Genomic DNA, 7,966 nt, shown 5'->3' with positions numbered 1-7,966 from the left:
CTCATTATGGAACTTTACAAAAGAATTTCAACAGGGAAGAGCATATGTGACCTTTAAGCAGATAGTGACCAAGTTCACGTACATGCAGTTCAGCTCATCTACTGCACCACTGAGCCTAAATCAGTCTTGTTATTGCATTTGAGTTGCACTTTTATTTTTTATTATTATTTTATAATGATTCCATTTATTTATTTGACAAAGAGAGCACAAGTAGGCAGAGCAGCAGGCAGAAGCAGAGGGAGAAGCAGGCTCCCCAGTCAGAGGTGGGGCTGGATCCCAGAACCCTGGGATCAGGACCTGAGCCAAAGACCAACACTTAACTGATTGAGCCACCCAGGCGTCCCTGAGTTACACTTTAAAAATAAGTATTTTTTTTCTTCTCTTCCTCTTTATCTGTCTTTTTTGTTAATCTTAAAAGTTTCTGACGATTTTCAAAATCAACTCCCAGCTTTATAAATTGCTCATGACTAAGCATTGTCCAAAGGAAGATCCAAACCAAGCTAATAATGTCTTTGTGGTAGCTCAAAACAATTGTTTCCTGGGTCTCTAAAATCTGTTTTCTGTAATCAAAAAGGGTCAGAATCTATTATCACATTCTCATTTCTCTCTGATATCCAGAACACAGCCCCCAAGTCTTTGATTTTTTTTTTCCCTTTGCTAGTCACCATGCAAAGAATTATACAGCTCAATAAAATGAAAGACTCAGCACTGTGTGGTTCATACAAGTGGCTGAAGGGATTTTGAGATAGGTTAATGGTTCCGATTGTTTTCTCATATTGATTTTTAGGATGATTATATTTTATTTATGGGGGAAAAACTTGGACTTGCATGTGAACTGCCTTGAGGGTAAACGAGGCCTCTTACACATAGAAAAAATTTATGTGAATTTGTAATGATTTGCAGGAAATAAAGAAAAGTAGAATATGCTTGTAAATAATTCCTTTCATTTAAAAAAAAAAAGGAACTCTGATTTTAGGAAACCCATTTGGACCTAGTGGTTGAATTAGTACTGACCATTGAACTGACTATTTTTAATAATCAACAAAAGGTCGTCCTTTTTGGCTCTGGTCCAAAGTAAGGTCAAAAGGATTGATCATCTGGGGGCCGGGTATAGAGTTGGGGAAAGTCCTCTATATTGGGTGGGTGGGAGGGCTGGTCAACCCTTCAGTGCTTAGTTTTTGAGATTACTTACAGCCTTTCAAAGATTTCTGCAAATGCAGGTCACATTAAGGACGGACTGTGCTAGTTGCGGAATCCTGAGATAAATGCATCTCTCTTTGCAGTACTGGCTTGAATTTTTTGGATCTATTTCAAGTAGAGCAGATGACTAATCACCCCCTTCTGCTAGTTGATAATGGGTTGTCTATAAAACCTTGTTTTTGTATGGTTACCTTATTGTGAAGTTCACGTCTTTTGAGGAACATTCACAACTGAAAAGCAAGGAAAATGTCCACTCCAGGGTGTAGTAAAGCTGACAGGGAATAAGAAAAAAACACTAAATGACTTGGCTCTGTTGTTTTTGAGTTTCCTGAGAGAAAGTGGCCTTGACCCCCATGCATTACTGCTTTTGAGATTGTAACAGCAGATGGTACAAACTGACAGTTCGTGAAGACAACTAAAGGTGTTTATAACATTGCAGGGTTGTGCAGGTGACTTTAAAAACAAAGGATTTGGAAGTGATAAAAAGTGGAGACTGGCAGTAGAGATGGTAATAAAGCCACTAGCTACTTGAGGCAATGTCCTTTTTTATTTTTTTTTTCTTTTATTGCATCTGATTGCAAATTAAATTGGGGGGGGGGGGATGATTAGCCCCAGGCAGAAAAGAATATTCAGCCCCTGCCTCAGTGGTTTTCAAAACAAAAAACCGTAGTCTTTGATTTTTAGATTTGATTTTTTTTTCTTTTGCCTGCTGGTTGCCATACAAAGAGATACAGCTCAATAAAATGAAAGATCCACAACACTGTGTTTCATAGCAAAGGCCTGGAGGGATTCTGAGCCAGGTTAATGGATATGATGGTTTTCCCTTCATTGATTTTTAAGATGATTATATTTTATTTATAGGCGAGAAAATAATAGTTAATCTTAGATTTATTGAAAACTTATTGCAAGGCTGCATAAATTGATAACAATGACAGTACATTTAGGGCAACAAAACTAGACTTGTCTTTAATCCCTTAAGTGCTGATGTGCAGGGAATCTATTGACTTGAAATTAAATATGCTCTAACCTACAACTGAATCCAGGTGGGGAAGAGTTGTATTTTTCAGGCTGCTCTGAAAGATTTTATTACACAAAGCTTTGGTACACCCGAGGTGTTTCTTTTGTAAAAACTATGTAGAAAATCTAGGAGCTGAAAGCTCGGGGATATCGGCATGTTGCTCTCTGGGGGCTTTAAGAACTGACTTCCAAATCAGTCCATCATTTGTCAGTTAAAAAGCCTACTGGTCAACCGTAATTGTGTCCAGAGGTTTGAATCTTAAACCAGGATGTGTGTGTTCTAAGAGGCAGAAAAAACTCGAAACATCAGCTTATCATGACTCAAAACTCCATTGCCTTAAAACAATCTGTTTTCATATCTTAAATGAATTTGATGCAGGCAGGCTAGGTCTGAGGACCCAGGGGAGGGGCCTGTAGGACAGTCAAGAGAGTCCCTGGCTTCATGCAGGACAGACATCAAAGATGGACCAAAGAAAGTGAAAGAATTTATTGAGTAACATGAGTGACAGAGAAGAGCAGAAGGAGTGTCTGGGAGAATTGGAAAGGAAAGGAGAATGAGTCTCATTGGTTGAGGCTAGGGATTTACATTGGAAAGGGGTCTGAGATACTGCTCCTTTAGAAGTCCAGGGTAGGGTCCAATCAGAGGCGAGTGTCAGATGAACAATAGTTGTTATTCTATAAACCAGCAAAAGTAGAGGGTATTGATGCCAGCCTCCCCAGAGTTTTGCTCAAAGCTCATATCCCGGAACAGGTTTGGGATCTGGCTCTTCTTAGACTTTATCGAGTGTTTTGGGCCTAGGACAAAACTCAGAGAAAGGTGAACTTTTTTGCTTTCCCCTTGAAGTGGGAACATACCTTCTTTGGCTTATTCAGAAACAGGGCCTAGCAGAGAAATGGCATAGACAGTGCTTTCTGAAATGGAGTCCCTTTGGCTCCCCATCTCAAATTCTGGACACTTTTGTATTTGGAGCAAATGAATTCCCGTTAGCCAAGCAGGGACAGTAACCTTACCCGATCGGGCTAGAACACTGGGTCTTTGTCTCTCAAAAAGATTGAATAATTGTCACTACAGCTCTGTGGCTCAGAAATTTCAGCTCCAGGCCCTTGATATGCACTGCTTATCCAACATGGAGGAGCAAAGCCTACTCTCCAGCCATTTAATTAGTCAAAGTTTTCCAGATAATTGGATGTTTGTGCAGAGAAAGGAGAAGAAATGCCTAAAGTGTGCTCTAGCCACAGAGAACTTTGACCACTGAGTCACCCAAAACAACAACACAGCATTGTTTTAAAGTATTTCGATGTTCACATTTATTAAAAGTTCCATATTGGACTTGCTTTGCCAGTGTGTATACTAAATTTGGATCAGTATACAGATTAGCATGACCTTTGTGTAAGGATGAAATGCAAATTTGTGAAGTATTTTTCTTTTGCACTTTCAGCCAGAAGTACAACATGTATGGGCGAAAGCTAAAATGGCTTAACATTATGTTACACTTTACACTGAAAATGTATTACTGTGAATGGTCTATAATTAAGCCCAATGAGACATCTAGGGAGTCCACACATGCATCAGTGAGCAGATGCGGTTTACTTATTTATAGAATGTTTCTTTTTGAAAAAGTAGTGGTGGATACATTTGGATCACATTTATACAGCTATAAAAATAAAGATTTGATTACGGTCATTCTTCCAAAAAAGTGCCATGTTAACTCATGCTATAGCTAATATGAATGGTAGAAGTTGACTTTTGTCTATAAACTGAGGTATATTAAAAAATTTAAGTTTATTGGAACAGAAGTGGATTCCAATGGGCCAGCACTGAATTTCAGTGGCTAGGAGGGCTTTGCTGACAACAGCTAAGGGAAAGACTTGTGAAGAGAAGTGGAAACGAAGCAAGAACATATTAATTGGCTATCGTTTAGGCATTCGCCTTATTTGGGAAAGCCAGGATGGCTGTTTGTGACAGGTTGTCCTTAGGTTTTGATTTTGTAACCTTGACACATTTTAGGCTTAGGGGTTGGTTTGCTTCAGCAGCCTAGTACAAGGCTGTTAGAACCACTTCAGTCTACTGGCCTCCTTGTTTAATTTAAGACCTGCAAGGCTAATGTTCATTTTCAAAGTACACTATGGCCTTGTTTTCCACAGAATTTGACTTGAATGCTCAGTCACTTTTGTTTAAATGCAGTGACAGGATATGAAAATAACTTCCCACCACAACTACACGTACAACCGTCTCCGCAAGAGCAAACCCACATTCTAAGATGGATGCCAGGAGGCATCCTGTGTCAGTGTCCAGGATGTAACCAAAGTAGCAGAACAGAGAAACAAAAGAGTAATGGGATTAATGAGATTTCCTCTTTCACTTGGCTATTCTACATTTAGTGGATTGATAATGTATTATTTGAAGTTCTATATTTCAGTGAAAAATGAGACGAGAGAAAGGATGTGTTAGAAGTTTTATCTCCAGTCCATAAGACTCTATCAAAAAGGAAAAGTTACTTTTTAAAGACATTTTAATAAATGAATAAGATAAATATAAAATTTTACTCATTGATAAAGTCATGTTGCATTTTCCTGCTAGGAAAATGGAGAAACTCAAATCTTTAAGCTATACATGAATTTAAAAACACAGGGACATGGTATTTGAGAAATAGTTAAAGGCCAAAAAAGGAATTTGCTTTTTTTTTTTTAAGATTTTATTTGACAGAGAGAGAACAAGCAGTGGGGAAGGGCAGAGGGAGAGAGAGAAAGGGAGAAGCAGGCTCCTTGCTGAGTGGGGATCCAGGTTCCTGAGACCATGACCGGAGCCGAAGGCAAATGCTTAGCGACTGAGCCACCCAAACACCCTGGAATTTGCTTTTAAATAAGAAACTGACCCATACCTTGAACACACACACACACACACACACTCACATACACACACAATATTTCTGCTAATGTTTTTCATTTAACTTCATTCTTCCTGGTCCTATCTTGAGTTGTCAATAAATTGTCCAGAAAACTGCAAAAAAAGCAACTCTGGTAAACATTCTGTCTGAGCCAGGATGATAAAGAACATGAAGATTCTCTCATGAGGAAGCCCATTTTCTCAAGATTTGAGGCTCGCTTAAAAATAGTTTGCAATTGTAACAACAATCATGTTTTCTCAAAATGTGTAGTGCTTCTCTGATAAGAAATTCTCACCTAGATGGTCTAACTTAGTTTTATCTTAAATTTATCTAAATTTCTCCCTTTAATACTGGAGTGCCTGGGTAGCTCAGTTGGTTAAGCATGTATTTGCCTTAGTCTCAGATCCTGGGTTCTGAGATCAAGCCCCGCATCAGGCTCTCTACTCAGCAAAGAGTTTGCTTCTCCCTCTCCTTCTTCCCCTCCTCTGTGCTTTTGTGCTCTCTCTCTTCCTCTTTCAAATAAATACATAAAATCTTTTAAAAAATTAATTTCTTCCTGTAATATGGAATTACAGAAACTAAAACAGGGCACTATGGTAGGTTTTCTTTAACTGAATTTTTTTTTTCTGATGTCAAAATTTATAGAGTTCTTTTTTTTTTTGTCAAAAGTTTAGAAAATCTAAGTGAACAAAAAGAAAGAAAAGGCCATTACTTGTGATTCTCTAATCTAGAGATAATTTCTGTTAACATATAAACACACGGTTGGAATTACACATATTGCTTAGTTACCAGTTTGTTTTTTTTAACCATATATAATGAGAAATTTCTTTTAAACAGACAAAAAAATGCATAGACTGTTCTTTCAAATGATTTAAGTATTTTTATTTTATATTTTTTTAAGATTTTATTTATTTTTGTGAGAGAGAGAGAGAGAGAGCAAGTTTGAGTTGAGGAGGGAGGGGCAGAGGAAGAAGCAGATTCCCCACTGAGTGGGGAGCCCAATGTCGGATTCAGTCCCAGAACCCTGGGATCATGACCTGAGCCAACCTCAGACATTTAACTGACAGTCACCCAGGTGCCCTCAAATGATTTAAGTATTTTTAATCACAGTATGTCAGAGTGCACATGTTCTTTTTGGCCAAATCATATTTCTGTTAAAATGTGCTGTTTTCCAGTTTTTATTTCCTTATGATTCTGAAGATGGGTGTTTAATTGGATCAGAACAATGCATATTGCATAAGGTTCAACTTATTATCTTTAAGTTTTATTCCTGTGATATTGTGATATAATAAGAAACATGTATTTTGGGCTTCATCCCATGCTCTTGGCCAGAACTCCTAAAATATTTGTGATACTCTTTTTTCTAAAGATTTATCTACTTATTTTAGAGAGGGAGGAGGAGCAAAAGAATCTTAAGCAGACTCTGTGCTGAGCTTGGAGCCCAACTCGGGGTTGGATCTCAGGACCCTGAGATCCACCACCTGAGCCAAAACCAAGAGTTGGAAGCTTAACTGACTATGCTACCCAGGTGCTCCCAATTTTTATAATTTTCTAAATGATAAGAACAATAGGAACATCTTTTGTTGTAACATTTGCCCCTGACAACTGACTCAATTTTGGAACATAAAAGTGAAAGGAGCCTCTTTTGTTATTTGTAACAAGCCCCTTTCCACCACATCTGGCTGTTATGTTTAAAGTGACTTTTGGGGATGGAAATACCCTAAGGATGGGGAACTGGTTGCCATTTCTATCACCCATGTGTTTAGAGGGTTGGAACTTTCAGGCCCCATCCATACCTCCAGGGAGGGAAAGGAGCTAGAGGTGGAGTGGATTACCACTGATTAGCCAACGATTTAATCAATAGCCAATGATTAAATCAATCATGCCTATGTAATGAAGTCTCCATAAAAACCCCAACTAAAGAGGTTTGGAGAGCTTTTGGGTTGGTGAGTACATGAGGTGCTGGGAGGGGGGTGTGCCTGCCCAGAGTGGATAGGGGAGCTCTACCCCTTCCCCCAACTCTGCCCTATGCATAACTTCCATTTGGCTGTTCTGGAATTATAGTCTTTATAATAAATGAGCAATAGTGATTGAAGTGCTTTTCCGAATTCTGTGGGCCATTCTAGCAAATTATCGAACCCAAGGAGGGGGTTGGGGGGACACTCTATCTAGAGTTGATTTGTCAGAAGTACATGTGATAACTTAGGATTTGTAATTGTCATCTGCAGTAAGGGGAGATCTTGTGGAACTGAACTCTTACTGGTAGTCTGTGCTAACTGAATGTAGTTAACGTCAGGATGGTTTAATATGAGGGGACAAAAAAACCTCGTATGTTTGGTGACAGATGTGCTGTGAGTTGGGAAACTAGCTTTTTAATTCCTGCTCTTGGTATCTTATCTCAGCTTCCCCTGGCAAGTTTTCCAATCTGGCATGCATTTTGTATACTAAATAGACTTAATAAAATTTGTGAGTAAATGTTACAAAGATATGTGACCATTCACAATAATAATTACAGCTCTTGGAAGCCTCATTTTAACTCTAAGTTGACATAAGACATTAATATTTCAAGGAGAATAAAAATACTAAAGGTCTGGTCTAATAATTTATGATAAAATATTACTTTTTAATCCTTATTTATCTAAATAATACCCCCTCATTGACTTAGCACACAAGAATTATAATTACAAAAATCATTGTTAGCACTCAAGACAATCAACTGAAAAACTCAGGATTTCTAAGAATACATTAAAATCATATAAAACTGCTTGCCTATATGCCAGAAATAACCACTTAGAAACCATAATGGAAAATATTTCAATTTATAATGACATTAATTATATAAAATGCATGAGAATAACCTT

At 38.0% G+C, this 7,966-nt stretch overlaps 1 non-coding gene across 1 annotated transcript; it reads left to right on the top strand.

Moving 5' to 3' along the window:
* The first annotated feature begins 3,546 nt into the window (after window positions 1–3,546).
* LOC125105815 (U6 spliceosomal RNA) lies at window positions 3,547–3,648 on the top strand. Its single transcript, XR_007129068.1, has one exon. It is a non-coding gene; the product is annotated as a U6 spliceosomal RNA (small nuclear RNA).
* Window positions 3,649–7,966: the final 4,318 nt, after the last annotated feature.

This window comes from Lutra lutra, chromosome 7 (genome assembly GCF_902655055.1).
Source record: "Lutra lutra chromosome 7, mLutLut1.2, whole genome shotgun sequence".
In the NCBI taxonomy this organism is placed as follows: Eukaryota; Metazoa; Chordata; class Mammalia; order Carnivora; family Mustelidae; genus Lutra; species Lutra lutra.
This window is presented reverse-complemented; position numbering and strand designations above follow the sequence as displayed.